The 15,904-nt window shown below is 36.7% G+C and overlaps 1 protein-coding gene across 1 annotated transcript in view; it reads right to left on the bottom strand.

Annotated features, from left to right (window-relative positions):
• ALKBH8 (alkB homolog 8, tRNA methyltransferase) overlaps nucleotides 1–15,904 on the bottom strand; it is a 1,100,659-nt gene that overhangs the window by 586,310 nt on the left and 498,445 nt on the right. The window lies entirely within an intron of this gene.

Genomic DNA, 15,904 nt, shown 5'->3' on the forward strand with positions numbered 1-15,904 from the left:
TGGTAAGGGAGTTTTTGCATCCTGGGATTTTCCTCTTTTCTGCAACAGTTTCTTCCTTTTGTTGTAAAGTTTGTTTATGGCAGGGGACCACCAGATTGGCTTCCTTTTTTTGGATGAGAGCATCTTAGGTCTATTTGGGATGGCACGATTCATGCATGAATGGATGTGCTCGTACAATGCCTTAGTGTAGGATTCAGCAGTTGAACTTTCAGTTCCCGTCTGCATGGGTGTCATGAATTCAAAGCAAAATAAAGCAATTAGATCAGTCAGGGGTTTAAAGGCAGTTGTCACCTCTTCTGACAAATTTACATAAGCAGCAACACAATATTGAAATGATAAGCTGTAAATGGTGGTTATTTATAACAGTTTATATGTTAAGATAACTTAAATGTAGTATCAAACATTTCTGTGACATTTAGAGAAAAGTCAGAAAATATTTTTTCTTGTAAAGTAGTAACACATTCACCATTTTCAAGCCCCCCCCCCCTCCACACACACACATATATGGACAGGACAGAACTGCAAAAAAAAGAGAAAAGTGACAACCCTATCAACTAGGTGCACTGATAATGTTCAGAGAAAGTCTTTTATGCATTTTTGTGACATCCTCCCAGAGGAGAATGCACATCTGGTACACAAAGATCCATGGTAAGAGATTCTCACTGACTTTGACTCGGTCCTTACATTACTAGAGTGTATGAGCATTTTGTAGTCCACAAAAGAAATGTGACCATTGACATGAACCATAATATACAGCCAACTTTACTTTAATATATGTTTACTATGTAGTGTTGCATTAAAAACATTACAGAAATCAGAAGTACTTCACTGTGTTTAAATGCACACACACAGTTAGACATGCATTTAAATACATTACTGCATCCCAGATATAGTATTCTGCATACATTTTTATACATTCACACACACACGTGTGTGTGTGTGTGTGTGTGTGTGTGTGTGTGTGTTTATTTTTTTCTCAAAAATTTTTTTATTAATTATATGAATAGCAAGACAATTAAAAGATTATACATAACAAGAAGGCATAAATGAACATATAACAATTCATCTAGTGATAACAACCTTCATGAGATTTTGAAGTTATTTAGAAATAAAACATACACCATATGTACACTATATACAAGTTAGGCAACCTGAGAGAAAAAAAAAAAAATATTTAACATTAACTATTTAATATGTTTAGAACCTTTTCTAACACAACCTTTCTAATAGCTTTTTTTTTGGACTTCCACCTAAGTATCCTTGAGCATCAATAAATTTAAAAGCCATTTTCTGGAAAGTAACCCATTTTAATTTAGAACGATCAATCCAATTTTGTATTATATAAAGTTTTAGTAATGAGCAAATAAAATGATAACATGAATATCAACTTTTGAAAGATGAATCAATGGAATATGTAGAATAGCAAATTCCCACGTCAACGTGGATTTTTGATATCCCATTTTCTGCAGTCTGACTTTCAAAGATGTCCACAATCTGTGAGAAAAATGACAATACCATAGAATATGAAGGAGGTCTGCTTGGGGATGAGAACAGCATGAACATGAAGGGGATTTATTTGGGTTAAATTTGTTTAATTTGATTGGGGTAAAGTAGGCATCATTATTAATCATTAATTGTGTGTATGCTAATTTTTTAAAGGGATAAATTCCTTAGTGTGTCTAATAGCCAGGACTTTCTGAGATTCTGACAATTGGGAATTATAATTCAACCAAACATTAGATAAAAGACAGTTGTGGTCCATCATTAAAGAATTAATTAATTTATATGAGTTTGAGAGCATTTTATCAGATGATGAAAGTATTTTGATAATCGTGTTAAGGTTTTTCAATTGTGAGTCTATGGGGACCAGAGATACAAATTTGTTTTAATTATTGCTCTTAGTTGTGTAAGAATTGGTGAGTAATTCCAGTTTACTTTCAATAACTTACACCAGTCAGATAAAGGCAAGTCAAGATATTTCAAAACATCTCCTACTTTTAGATTTTTAATTAAAGGATAGTTTGTTAAGTTCAAAAGTTTATTGTCCAATAATATATTTGGGTTTAGATGAATTGGCTGAACATGGTGCGAGATCTTTTCTAGTTTACACATTTTGAGTAAGGTTTGGAAATCTCTAATCTTTTGTTTAAATACTGTAGATATATTTTTAATAAATAAACTATCCAGAGAGATAAAGGGAATAGCTTCAGGATTTAAATTATTAGAAATGACATAATTATACCATAATTTTATCCATAAAGAGTGATTTGGATAAGAAGTGTTATTGAATTTAGAGATAGTAAGAAGTTTATTGGATGAGACAATCAAATAATAGAGATAAAGATTAGGTAAACCCAAACCTCCCTTGTCCTTGAAAATGCCAATCTAGAATAGGAAATTCTAACAGATTTAGGGAACCATATGAATTTTGCCAAAGCTTTATTTACAGACTCAAAAATTTTTTTGAAATTATCTGATCAGATGATGAGAATTGGTAAAGAAATTTAGGCAGAATATTCATTTTAATAATGGCCACCCTTGAAAGAAATGAAAGGTTTAGATGCTTCCATCTGTCCATATCAGACAATATAGAGTTCCATAATTTATTAATATTATTTTGAAAGGAAGATTTATTATTGTGTTCTAAATTGATTCCTAAATATTTTATATTATAAGTAAACTGAAAATGATCGTCTGGAAACAAAAAAGATTTGTGTGCTAAATGTTTGTAGAATTTAAAAGATAGTTGGAAACCAAAGAAAAATAATCAATAGAATTCATTATTTTTCTGTAATCAGATAATGGAGTTTGAAAGTAGATTACTAAATCATCCGCAAAAGCAGAGAAATGAATATTAGTATTAAGAATTCTAGGGATGTTATGAAAAGTATTTTGAGTAATAAACAATAGCAAAGGTTCTAAGTAAATGTTGAAAAGAAAAGGGGACAATGGACAACCCTGTCTTGTTCCTTTAGTGATCTTTATCGGAGCAGAAAATTGACCATTAATGTATAGTCTAGTAAACATATTCTTGTATAAAACTTTTAAAAATTTATAAAGAATAAGGGAATATTAAAACATAACATAGTTTGAAATAGAAAGTTCCAACATACTCTGTCAAAGGCATTTGATGCATCTATAATCAAAGCATATATAGGGTTTGGATTTTTCTTAATGAGATGAAGTATAGTCTCTAAAGATAGAGTATTATCCCAAGCATGTCTCTGAGACATAAAACCTGATTGATCTGACGAGATAATTGAGGGTAAAATCCGTTTCAATCTGTTAGCCAGAATAGATGACAGAATCTTAATATCCACGTTAATTAAAGAAATGGGTCTATAATTTACTGGGTCAGATTTATCTTTATTATTTTTAGAATTAGAATGGTTTTGGATGTGTTCCAATGAATATCTGAGATATCATTAACTCTTATATGATTGTAAACTTTAAATAGGAAGGAAGAACTACCAATTTGAAAGTTTTGAAAAATTCTGGAGTAAAACCATCAGGTCCCGGAGATTTACCCAATTTAAGATTATCTATTGAATCCGAGATTTCTTGTACCGATATAGGGGTAGAAAGTAGTTTTGCTGATTATCATTAAGTTTAGGGAACTGCAAAGAGTCTAAAAGAGTTTTGAGTGATTATCTTTAACAGAATTAGAAGAACCTGAATATAACTCAGTGTAAAGAGAGGTGAAAAGTTGAATAATCTCTTCATCAGTATTATATAATCTGTTATTATAACATAAAGATGTAATATTTGGATTTCTGAAGTTAACTTTAATAATTCTCGCTAACAATTTAGATGGAACCTGGGCCCACTCTGAATATGAAGCAAGTAGCTTTTGTTCAGCTAAGGAGAGGTTATTTTGGTGAAGCAGAATTAAATCTTTCTGACAATCAAAAATTTGTTTTTCTAAAGTAGCATCATAGTTCAGACTAAGATGATTTTCCAACGAAGAAATTCTTGATTTTAAGAATTCCTCTTTCTTAAAGTATTGTTTTTGAAAAAGCAGCTTTACTAATAAATAAACCTCTTAATCTTGCTTTACATGCAGCCCATTGTATGTCATAAGGAATGTCTGATGATTCAAGACTATTCACCATTTCATTTAGGATTTCTGAAGCTTGTTTGCAAATATCTTCATTTGACAATAAGTTATTATTTAAGGTCCACTTATTAAACATAGTTTTATTTTTGATATTGGGTTTTATGTTCAATTTTAGTGAAATTCTTGAGTGATCTGAAAAGAATCTGGGTTCTGTAGTAAAGTCCACAATATATTTTGAAATATAATCTGAAATTAGAAAGAAGTCTAATCTGGACCACGAATGATAGCACTTAGAATAATAAGTATATATATCATTCTTGTTTATATTTTTAACAGTCGGAGGGATCTATTAAATTATATTCTGTCATCAAATCATTTATAGCCAGAGTAGATTGAAGATTATAGGTGACACTGGAGCGGGAATGATCAATTACAGGGTTTATAACTGCATTCCAGTCACCACCCACTATAATATGATGATCCTTATAGGATGCAAGAATATTGTAAATTTTTAAAATGAACAAATGTTGTGAATTACATGGGCCATATAGATTTAAAATTAATAAGGGTTTGTCCAAACCAGCAATAGAAGCGGTAAAAAAGCACCACCTCCCTCATCATCAAATTTCTCATCAATAATATTCCCAATGAATTTTTGTTTAATGATTATAGCTACACCTCTGGAGTTAGATGAGTCACCTGAAGCTATAATCTTTTTGATCCATTTTTTTAACTCTTTATTCCAATCAATATGTGAAATATGGGTCTCTTGAATAAAACAAATGTTAGCCTGTGATTTAAAGATCATATGAAATAATAGTGACTTTTTCGCTTTATCTTGAATGCCTCTAACATTCCAAGAATCTAAAATTATGTCAACAGGCATATTCTACAAGTATAATCATTATTGATGCTATAAAAGTGAACTCAAGGTGCAAATCCAACACAACATTAAAAGAAGAAGAAAAAAATAAAAGAAAAACAGTCTTTAAGTATTCAAGCAAGTCATCAAATAACATTTGTTGAAAAAAAAAGAAAAAGTTTTTTAAGAACCATGAAATGTATAATAATAACCTTTATCCTAACCCTAGTGCCTACCCACCAATCCCCTGTGATAAAGGAAGAGCAGAAGAACATGAAAAACATTGTAATTATAGATAATAATAACCTCAAGTTAGAATACAAATTACTCAAAGGAAGCCTAACATAACATAAAGTCCGAGTAATACTACTAAAAATATATACAAAATTAACTAATTTCAAGACGTCCAACATGCTTAATCCCTACTTCTAATACTAATCTAAAGCTCCTATCCTTAAATTGAAATTTATAGTGATTAAATGTATTTCCTCAAGTATTTCAAGAGAAAGAGAAACAAGTAAATAATAAATAAATCACACTCTGCTTAACTAGAACACTATATCATAAGAAGTAATACAATTAAAACTGAAAGATATGTAAGATAACATAGATAAGTATAACAAAACCAACTGGTAACATTATAATATAAGTAAATAAGCATAGCATTACTGAACTAAAGATAATAGTCATGCACTATCTACTGAACCTTCTTTAGTACTTTAGTGATAATTTCATTAATCAACATGACCATTAGTATGATAAAAGCACTAATACCTGTAGAATGAGTATTTAGTTATAGTTCAAATAAAGCAAAAACAACTACCAAGCAACCATATCTCAAAATGAAAAACAATTCAGTCTGGAGATGCATCTATTAACTAGATAATAATAGTACAGGAACTATTCAAAATGAAATAATATAAGCTGTAAGGTTTTAACACTAGTTAATATACATGAATAAAGTATAATTATATTATTAAATAGTAACTTAAACAGCATCATATATATTGGACTGAATGTACAACAATGTGCATACATATAATTTTAAATCTACTTTTTGAATATTTTATTAATGACTCTGTTAGGTTATGTAGCCATACTATTCTTCTAAGCTATAGATGTAACATAGCAAAACAGCATGAAAAGACAAGGCTTTTAAAGTAAACATTTTGAACATCTAATTAAAACAGAAACAAGCAGGCTAAATGCAGTACATCTAAGGGCTTAAATATATACATGTAGATTCAGCTAATCATATTAAAGATAGTTATTTCAAACCTTTCAAATAAGTAAAGGCTTTCTTAAACATAAACTACTAATCAGAAATATCACATCCAGCCTCTGAGAAGAGAGAGAGCAGAGAATAGAAAGAACATGAAACTTTCATATGAACAGGTATACTTTGTAACATTTGTCAAATTAAACACTTCAGTATAATATAAAATATTGTATGAAAAAATATTCTGAATAGGAAAATATGTTCATTTCTTTACACATCCTTTAGAATTTTAATATATAAAACTAACCTGTTCATTTGTTTCCAGAAACATTTTCACTCTGCTTTATGAAAGTAGCAGCTTGCTTTGAAGTCATGCAGACACACTAAAAGTCACTGAATATATTATGTGACATGAATCTGTTTAAATTTAAAAAGCAACCTTCATTTATGAAGGGAGAACACTTTAAATAATAGCCAGATCTATTAAAAAGTTAGTGCTATTGAATACTTGTTGAAAACAAGCAGACTTGTGTATTTGAAACTGTCCTTCTTTCCTCACAAATGATGACATCACCATCCATCTCAGAGAGACTGTAGTGTGCGCATGTTCATGCAGAGCATCAGCTGGAACTCTGAGGGGAAGATTTTCTTGCTAGAATGTTGAGATGGAATGTTTTTCCCTCCAAAAATCATTTAGCTTACACAGAAGGCTGTAACTCCAAAGCTTGTAGTAAAATTAACATATTATCTATTTACACAGCAAGCATATGTGAGAGAAAGAGAAAAAAGTAAATACAGGAATTTAAATGCTTCTATTAATCCACACAAATCTAACAAGCATATATCCTGTCACTGCACACTGTCACACCAAATCCATCATGTGTAAATTACATGACAAGTTCTTAAGGTAATATAATTATGTCACACCAGAATTACAAATCATGTAACACAAATACTGTCAGATTAAAGAAACGAAAAGATCAAACCTTATTGTAGTTCTTTAACAGTAGAATGTTAAGATACAGTGTCAGGAAGCTTTTTAAATGTTTTAAGAAAAATGTCTTGTGCATCTTTAGGATCTGAACATACAAATCTTTTGTCATTAGCTGTGAAAGACAAGGTATTAGGATATGCCATTCGAAATCTAATCCCTCTTTTTATCAAGTCAGCACAATAGGGGGCTAGTTTTTGTCTATTTAATTTGATCTGTGCAGGAAGATCTTGGGAAAATGATAGTTTGTGAGACTTCCATATGAATTGTTTCTTTGTTTTAGCAGTTTCTAGGATCTGGAAAGTGTCTTGAAAGTTTAGTAAAGTACAGTTTTGTACCTACCATAAATGTAGATGTTCGAGGATTCCATTGCTGCAGTCCTTACTATTGGGTATAGTCCGCGTCCAGTCGGCCCGAATACCAGAGTATAAGGCTGACGTCGGTCATGTCGCCTTAGACTGACGCCAGTACGTCAGGGTACTAATGCGCATGACCGACGTCATATCCTCAGTCTTTTCTTGCCCCAGATGTCAGAAGACCCTAAAAAGACAAGGCCCAAAATACCTGCACCAAAAACATGTACAATATATACAAGAATATATACAAAACATAAGCATGTAAACTCACCTACATAACCACCCCTAAACACAGAGGGGAAGGAGGGAGGGTAAATTGGACTGCAGCAATGGAATCCTCGAACATCTACATTTATGGTAGGTACAAAACTGTACTATGTTCTTCGTTTTCCATTGCTGCAGTCCTTACTATTGGGTAGAATCCCAAAGCAGAGGTAAGGGAGGCTGGCAAATTATAAAGAAGGAGGAGCTGACAACATGCCTTGCAAAACAGCTGTGGCAAAACCAGCCCTAGACTTAGAGTAGATAGGAAGGTGATAATGCTTAGAGAAAGTATGCACAGAACTCCAAGTAGCTGCTTCCAAAATATCCTTAGTTGCCACCCCTTAGAAATGCTGTTGAAGTGGCAGTAGCCCTAGTGGAATGAGGCCTAATCCCAGCTGGAATCTCCTTGCCATGATGGGAATAACAAAATGCAATGCAAAAGCCAATCCACCTAGAAATAGTTTGTTTTGACACAGGCTTGCCCTGTGAACTCAAAGCAAAAGAAACAAACAACTGCTGAGACTGCCTAAAATCCTTAGTCCTGCTTAAATAATAACGCAATTGCCTGTGTACATCTAAAGTGTGCAAAATCTTTTCCCTTTATTTTGAGGGTCTGCATAAAACGTAGGCAAATGAATAGTTTGGTTTAAAGCCACACTAGAAACCACCTTAGGCATAAAGGAAGGATTAGTACGTAATGATACCCTATCCTTATGGAAAATCAAAAAGGGCTCTACTGCCATAAGGGCCTGCAACTCAGACACCCTTCTTGCAGAAGTAATAGCCAACAGAAAAGCAGTCTTCCATGACAAGTATTTCAATTCAGCAGTAGCTGCAGGCTCAAAAGGTTGTAGAGTAAGTTTTTCCAACACATAATTGAGATCCCAAGCAGGAGTAGGAGCTCTACGTGGGGGTCTTATATTCTTTGCCCCTCTAAGAAACTGCTTGAACAAAGGATGTGAAAACAAAGGTGGGTCACAATCATAGTGAGCTGAAATTGCAGCAGCATGAATCTTAATAGAAGAGAAGGACAACCCTTTGTCCAATAACTCGGTAAGATATTGAAGAGCCACACTCAAATTAGGCTCAGAAATCTCCAAATTCTTTGCTGTACTCCAAAATAAAAATCTCTTCCATTTTTCTGCGTACACTTTCCTTGTACTAGGTCGTCTAGCTTCCATAATCACATTTAAAACTTGTTGAGGAAGTTGAGACCTGCTGTGCTTCAACACAGAATATGCCAGGCTGTTAGATGAAGAGAGTGAAGCTTGACACTGAGCAGATGACCGTCCTTCTGAGATAACAGATGAGGAATCAGAGGTAAAGGCCATGGAGGCTTCTTTACCAGACTCCGTAGTAGTGGGTACCAGTGTTGCCGAGGCCAATCTGGAGCTATCAAAATCATCCTTGGCCTGTCTTGTCTGACCTTTAATAGTACCTTTGGAAGAAGAGGCAGAGGTGGAAAGGCATACACATGAAGGTTTTCCCAACTGAAAGACAGAGCATCCACTTTCCAAGCTGTGTGATGAAACCCCTTTGTGCAATACTTTGGCAGCTGGTGGTTTAGTGGAGAAGCGAACAGATCTATGTCTGGAGTTCCCCATGACACTGTCAATTTCTGAAATACATGAAGATCCAGTTTCCACTCGTGGGGATCCATGATTTGTCTGCTTAACACATCTGCTAAGGAGTTCTGTGCTCCTGGCAGAAACCTTGCCTGAAGAGTTAGTTGCAAGCTTAGCGCAGTCTCCCATAAAATCATTGCTTGCCTGCATAGAGGATAAGAATGTGTTCCCCCTTGCTTGTTGATGTACCACATGACAGTTGTGTTGTCTGTTAGAATCAACACCTGCCCTGGAAGAAGTAACTCCTTGAAAGCCAGTAATGCGAACTGGACTGCTAACATCTCCTTCATGTTGATATGTAGATGCTGTAGTCTGGCAGGCCACTTGTCTTGTATCCACTTTCCATTTAGATGAGCTCCCCAGGCAATGTCCGAGGCATCCGTCGTTAAAATCTGACTCGCCTCTGGCCGGGTCACAGAGAGTCCCTTGTTTAGGTGACATTCCTGAGCCCACTACAAAAATTCCCTTTGAAGGCAAGGTATTATGTGAATGACAGTGTCCAAATCCTGGCAGTGCTGTGTCCATACATTTTTGAGATACCATTGTAACTTCCTCATATGCAGTTTGGCATTGGGAAGCACCAGAATACAAGATGCCATGAACCCTAATGCTTGAAGGACTGTCCCTGCAGTCAGCACGGACTGATGAGATAGTTGATGGAAGTAAAGTGAAAGACTCATTTGTTTGTCCGGGGTTAAAAAGGCCATCTGGGCTGCTGTATTCAGTCTCACACCCAGAAAGCACATGTCTTGAGAGGGTACTAGACTGGACTTTATTTCGTTCACAGAATACCCTAGGCATCTTAGCACTGCTATAACATATTCCAGATGCTGTAGAAGGTCTTCCTTTTCTTGAGCCAGAATCAGGCAGTCGTCTAAGTAAGGATAGATTTGAATTCCTTGTAGCCTGAAGTAAGCTATCACTGGAGCCAGAACCTTTGTGAATACTCTGGGCAGTAGATAAGCCAAAGGGCAATGCAGAGAACTGATAATGAGAATCTCCAGCTCGAAACCGCAGATACTTCCTGCAACTTAGCCTGATAGGCACATGAAGGTAAGCTTCCTTGAGATCTAAAGTTACCATCCAGTGATCTTTGCCCAGCAGAGGTAAAAGCTGTTGTAACGTCAACATCTTGAACTTGGGAATGTCCAGATAAGTGTTGAGGAGAGATAAATCCAAAATTGGTCTCCACGTGTTCCCCTTCTTTGGTACTAGGAACATGCGAGAATAAAATCCTAGGCCCCTTTCTGATACAGGGACTGGCGGAATGGCCTCCATGTGGAGTAACTGAGAAACTTGCTTGTGAGCCTCTTTTCTTTGTGGAGGAGGAACGTCTGGCATGCCTTTGAAAGGGGGCATTGTATGGAAATAAAACCTGTAACCGTGGTGAATGATGTCCAACACCCATCTGTCTTGAGTAATTAAATCCCAATTTTCTTTGAAAAGAGACAGTCGTCCTCCCAAAGGAGCTGCCAGACGAGAATCGACTGGCAGCTGAAAAGGCAGGTCATTGGGTCTGTTTACGAAAGGACTGACCCCTGCCCTCACCAGAAGTCTGAGCAGGTGAGCTCCCTGTTCTAGGCCTAAAAGAACCTTGAGCCCTGCCCCTACCACGTCTAGACCTACCCCTAGACTGGGAGTCATAAGCAGGATATGTCCACCCCTTAGCAGGCCAATTTCTACTAAACTTCGGTGGCTGTACCTGCAAAAAATCCTTAACAGTTTGCATAGACTTAGCTTTGTCCTCCATTTTCTTTAAAACTGCTTCCACAGGCGAACCAAACAACACATCAGACTGTAAAGGTGCATCCAAAATCCTTGTCTTAACATGCTCAGCCAAATTCTGATCCCGCAACCAGGCATGCCTGCGAAGAACAGAACTAGTGGCAGCCACCCTCGAGGAGGCCTGCACAGCATCAAAGCCACATTGCAAAGAATGCTTGCCCACTTGTTCAGACACATAAACCAAATCCAGCAACTCTTTACACTCAATACCTTCCGCCAAAGCATCCACCTTAGATTTCAATTGTGAAAGGAGATAATTTTGATATTTCAGCATGTGAAACTGACAATTCAACGCCCTCATGGCTAGAGTGGAAGAAGTATACAGTTTCTTACCCCACCTATCCAAAGCCCTCGCCTCTTTGTCAGTGGGAACAGGATTTTTAACCACAGAGGCTTTAACACCTTTAGGTCCCTGAGAAACAGTGTCTGGGTCCGCCCTAGGACTCTTAAACAAATACTTATGAGCTTCGGGCACCCTATAGTACCTATCAGGTTTAACAGGAGCAGGAGGCAAAGAATCAGGGTTCAGGGAAGCCTCTGCAAAAACATCTTCCACCACATTCAACACAGGAGGTATAGCTAAGGGCCTATGCTGGGGTAAAAACAAGAATTCCCTAAGCCTCTTCCTGGAATCAGAGTAATCCTGGCCGTCCCATTTAAAGTGCTCCCTCATGGAATGCAGAGTCTCTGAAAATGAAAAATCCTCAGGAGGAGAAGCCGAAGGAGTGGCATCATCCACATCAGAATCAGAATAAGGAGGATACTCCTGTAAATCTTCCGCAGAAGACTCAGAAGCCTCTGAACCCTGTTCAAAATTGGCAAACTCTGGTTCCACCCTAGGCCTCTTATCAGGAGGGCCCATAGAACCTCTAATCATAGTAATCAAATCTTCTGCCATTTTAAGCATATGTTTCTTAGGTACAGAACCCGAAAAGCTAGGAGAAGCCCCCACTGAAGCTGAACTTGGCCTACCTCTAAAGGAAGTTTTGGCAACAGAAGGAGAGGCTCTAACTACTTTGGGAAGAGAGGGGAGAATAGTTACCTGAGAAGCCCCCTCAGCCTGGCCTGCCTCCTGAGATGGTACATCCTGTAACAGTAAAGTTTCTGCCGGAGACTCCATAGAAACTCCTGGCAAAACCTCCGGCTCCACTGAGCCTCCTAAAGAACCGACGTCCGGGACTGCCGGTTCTTCAACCCTAGGCTTCGCTGTTTTGTCCTTGCGCTTCTTGGACGAAGCGGGCGTCGGAGCATCCGACGGCATTTTATAATTGCAACGTTTCCCAAACACTAACCTGGCACAGTCTAACCTCCTCTTAATAGTGCGTTTGTTAAACCTAGCACAAGAGCGGCAACCAACAACGTCGTGCTCAGGCCCTAAACAAGGTATACACAATGTATGGAAATCCTTATGCGGTATCTGTTTCCCACAAGAAATACAGTTATTCACTTTTTCTGACATCCGGTTAAATACTGAGGCAAGAAAAAAAACCAAAATGTTCCCCAACGGGGTACTTAGCCAACTCTGATTCGGTCTGAAACTCCGGTTTCGGAAATATCTCAGAACGCCGACCTGCACTCGCAAAACTGCTTCTGCATCGGACCATGCGGCAAAAAAGACTGAGGATATGACGTCGGTCATGCGCATTAGTACCCTGACGTACTGACGTCAGTCTAAGGCGACATGACCGACGTCAGCCTTATACTCTGGTATTCGGGCCGACTGGACGCGGACTATACCCAATAGTAAGGACTGCAGCAATGGAAAACGAAGAACATCTTAGTATAAATTAACCTTGGTGTGGAAGAATCTTGCTTTGTACGCAGTGCTCTGTGTGCTCTCTCTACAATTATAGATTTTGAAGAAGCTTCACAATTTAACAGTGTTTCAAAGATATTTTTAGTCACAGATAACAAGTTTTTATTGTCATAAGATTCAGGTAAACCACGAATAATGATGTTATTTCTTCGACTCCTGGCTTCCAGATCCAATATTTTAGCTTGTAAATCTGAAACAGTTTTATCTCTAGATTTAAAGTCACTTTCCAATAAGTCTGTTTTAACCTCCAAAGCTAAGATTTTATTTCCAATAGTAACAATACTATTGTTTATTTGCTTTAAAGATTTACTAAAGTCTGCAAACTGTTCTGAAAAGTTTTGTATAGCACTTTGGATTGGTTTTAATGCTATTTTTAGTTCTTCTAAAAGGAAATTTGAGCCATTTAAATCTTTATTACTTACATTAAAAGTTTCTGTAGGTTGTCTAGATGATTTCAGTCTTTTTGAACCTGAATCTTTTCAGGAGAGAGCATTGAAGTATATTTGGCCTTTGTAGGCTGAGTCTCCATGGAGTCAGATTTTGTAGCCATGCCCAGAAATGGAATGCAGTTAACAGGATACCAGGAACCAGGAACAGACTGGAGCAGTAGGAGTCCCAGCAGCAGAGAGACCAAGAATGTTCTGAGGTAAAATAAATCCCAGGATAATAATTCCAGAAGAAAAAATAATCCAAATGCGTAGAAAAAGATTTATAAAATCTTTTAGTATAAAAATTTGAGGAAAAAGGTTGATGTAAAGTTGTAAAAAAAACCAAAAGTTAAATAGCTGTGAGGAGCTCAGAGAGTAAGGACTAGACTAGTCGGCGGCCATCTTGGAATCTCCTGTGTGTGTGTGTTTATGTGCAGACACACATATACAGTTACACAAAATTTCCATTTTGATTTTTCTTTAAAGGACATGAAGTACACAACCGGGCATATAATCTAGTTCTCTGTTGTACACATACACATGTTTTTGTACACATGTACTTTATACACATATACACAAACACACACATACCATACATACATATATGGGAAAATTCTCTCTCTTCTCAGCTGTCCATAACTATAGGAGTCCCACAACGTTCTATCTTAGGTCCACTACTATTCAAAATCTTCACAAATGACCTCCATACCTCCACACAGCATGCATCTATCATTCAGTATGCAGATGACACTACCTTAATCTGTGCTGCACAAAACATTCCCACCCTCCTGCAAACAACTCAACTAGCATTCTCTGACGTTGAAAACTACCTTACCAAAGCCCAACTTATCCTCAGTCCAAAGAAAACTCAGCTTATGATTATAACCAGTTCTAACAAAAACACTGATAACAGTCAATTCACTATCTACTCCACAAATGCTACTCCAGTGGCACAGGCTAAGCTATTGGGAATAACCATGGACTCCCACCTAAAATTTGATAGTCATCTCAACTTAACTATTAAAAAAGTACATGCCAAACTGGGATCACTCTACCGTATCAAACAATTTCTTACCAACAACACAAGATCAGCCACTGCTAGCTGCCAACTTCTATCCACCCTACTCTATGCATCTCCCATTCTGACTAATCTCAACAAAACTGAACTAAGCAAAATGGAAGCCTGCTATAACAGAATTGCCCGCTTTGCTGCAAATTGCTCATATAGAACTCATCACTCTACTGCTTTGAGACAGCTCCACTGGCTTGAACTACCCAACCTCCTAGGCTACAATCAGCTCTGCCTCTGTCATTCGATCAATTACCTCATAATAAGTGTCCTGCCCTCAAAAACCTAGTACAACATCGCTCAGCCAAAAGGCCTCTTAGATCATCAAGCAAACTACTACTAGAAGTCACCAACAGCTACAACAGCTTTGGAGATGCACTATACAGTAGTTCAGTGGCTAAAAAATGGAACTCTGTCCCCATTAGCATTCAAAACACATTGTCCAAAGCCTCCTTTAAAGACCTCATCAGGCAACATCTCAAGTAAAGTTGGCAGTAACATGATTGCTCCCCAGGCTAGTGAAAGCGGATAAGGTACACATACTAAACCTAGAGTACTTGATAATAGTTTTCAGTCTTACTCACAAACACTGGCTAATCTACAATGTATGTACTGTACCTGTGTATTATGTATGTATTCTACCTATGTTCCAAATTTCAGCTGTACACCACAAATCTATTAATTACCTTTATTTTTAAATTAATATGTTGTTGTTTGTTATCTCCACTGTAACTGGAGATGTGCTGCATACCAATGTAAAAACATGACTTTTGTAATTTGTGTATATACTGAACATGTCTAAATAACTAAATGTATCTGTAATTTTTCTATGTGGAGCTTTTCTCCATGGGCCTCTGCTGAAAAAGGGCCTTTTCGGCTCAGTCAGACACCCCCGGTTAACAAATGTAAAATAAATAAAAATAAATAAATAAATAAATAATAAATGTTACTTAATGTTTTACTTATTCACTGTCACACATTGGCTATGTGCTACACATGCAATCTTTGTCAGTGTTTTTATGTCTGTATTTCTTTTCTTTATATTGCTAAGTGCATTTATTACTTGTTATCATCTTTGCCAGTGTACCCGAGTTGTGGCTGAAAAGGGTCCTGGGACCAGTTCACTTTACTAGTTACCAAAGTATAAATGAATACGAAATACAAAAAAGGGAGGTGAACAAGACAGAAATAATAAAAAGGAACTAGTATAGCACGTTTTAATTCTGCATCATTCACGAGAGAGGAAAAAACTTCCCACTGAAGGCATTGGGAGGTAGCATACATACATCGTTTGGAGTCCTACTACTTGTCACTTGTAAATGTACAGATCACTAACTGCTGTGAGAATTTTCACACAACAGCATGAAAGTGTAGGGGAAGGTCTGTCATTTCTTTTAGAACTACAAAAGCATCACTTTATAGAAGCCTGCTA

This window comes from Protopterus annectens, chromosome 5.part0 (assembly GCF_019279795.1).
Source record: "Protopterus annectens isolate FY-2018-M chromosome 5.part0, PAN1.0, whole genome shotgun sequence".
In the NCBI taxonomy this organism is placed as follows: domain Eukaryota; kingdom Metazoa; phylum Chordata; order Ceratodontiformes; family Protopteridae; genus Protopterus; species Protopterus annectens.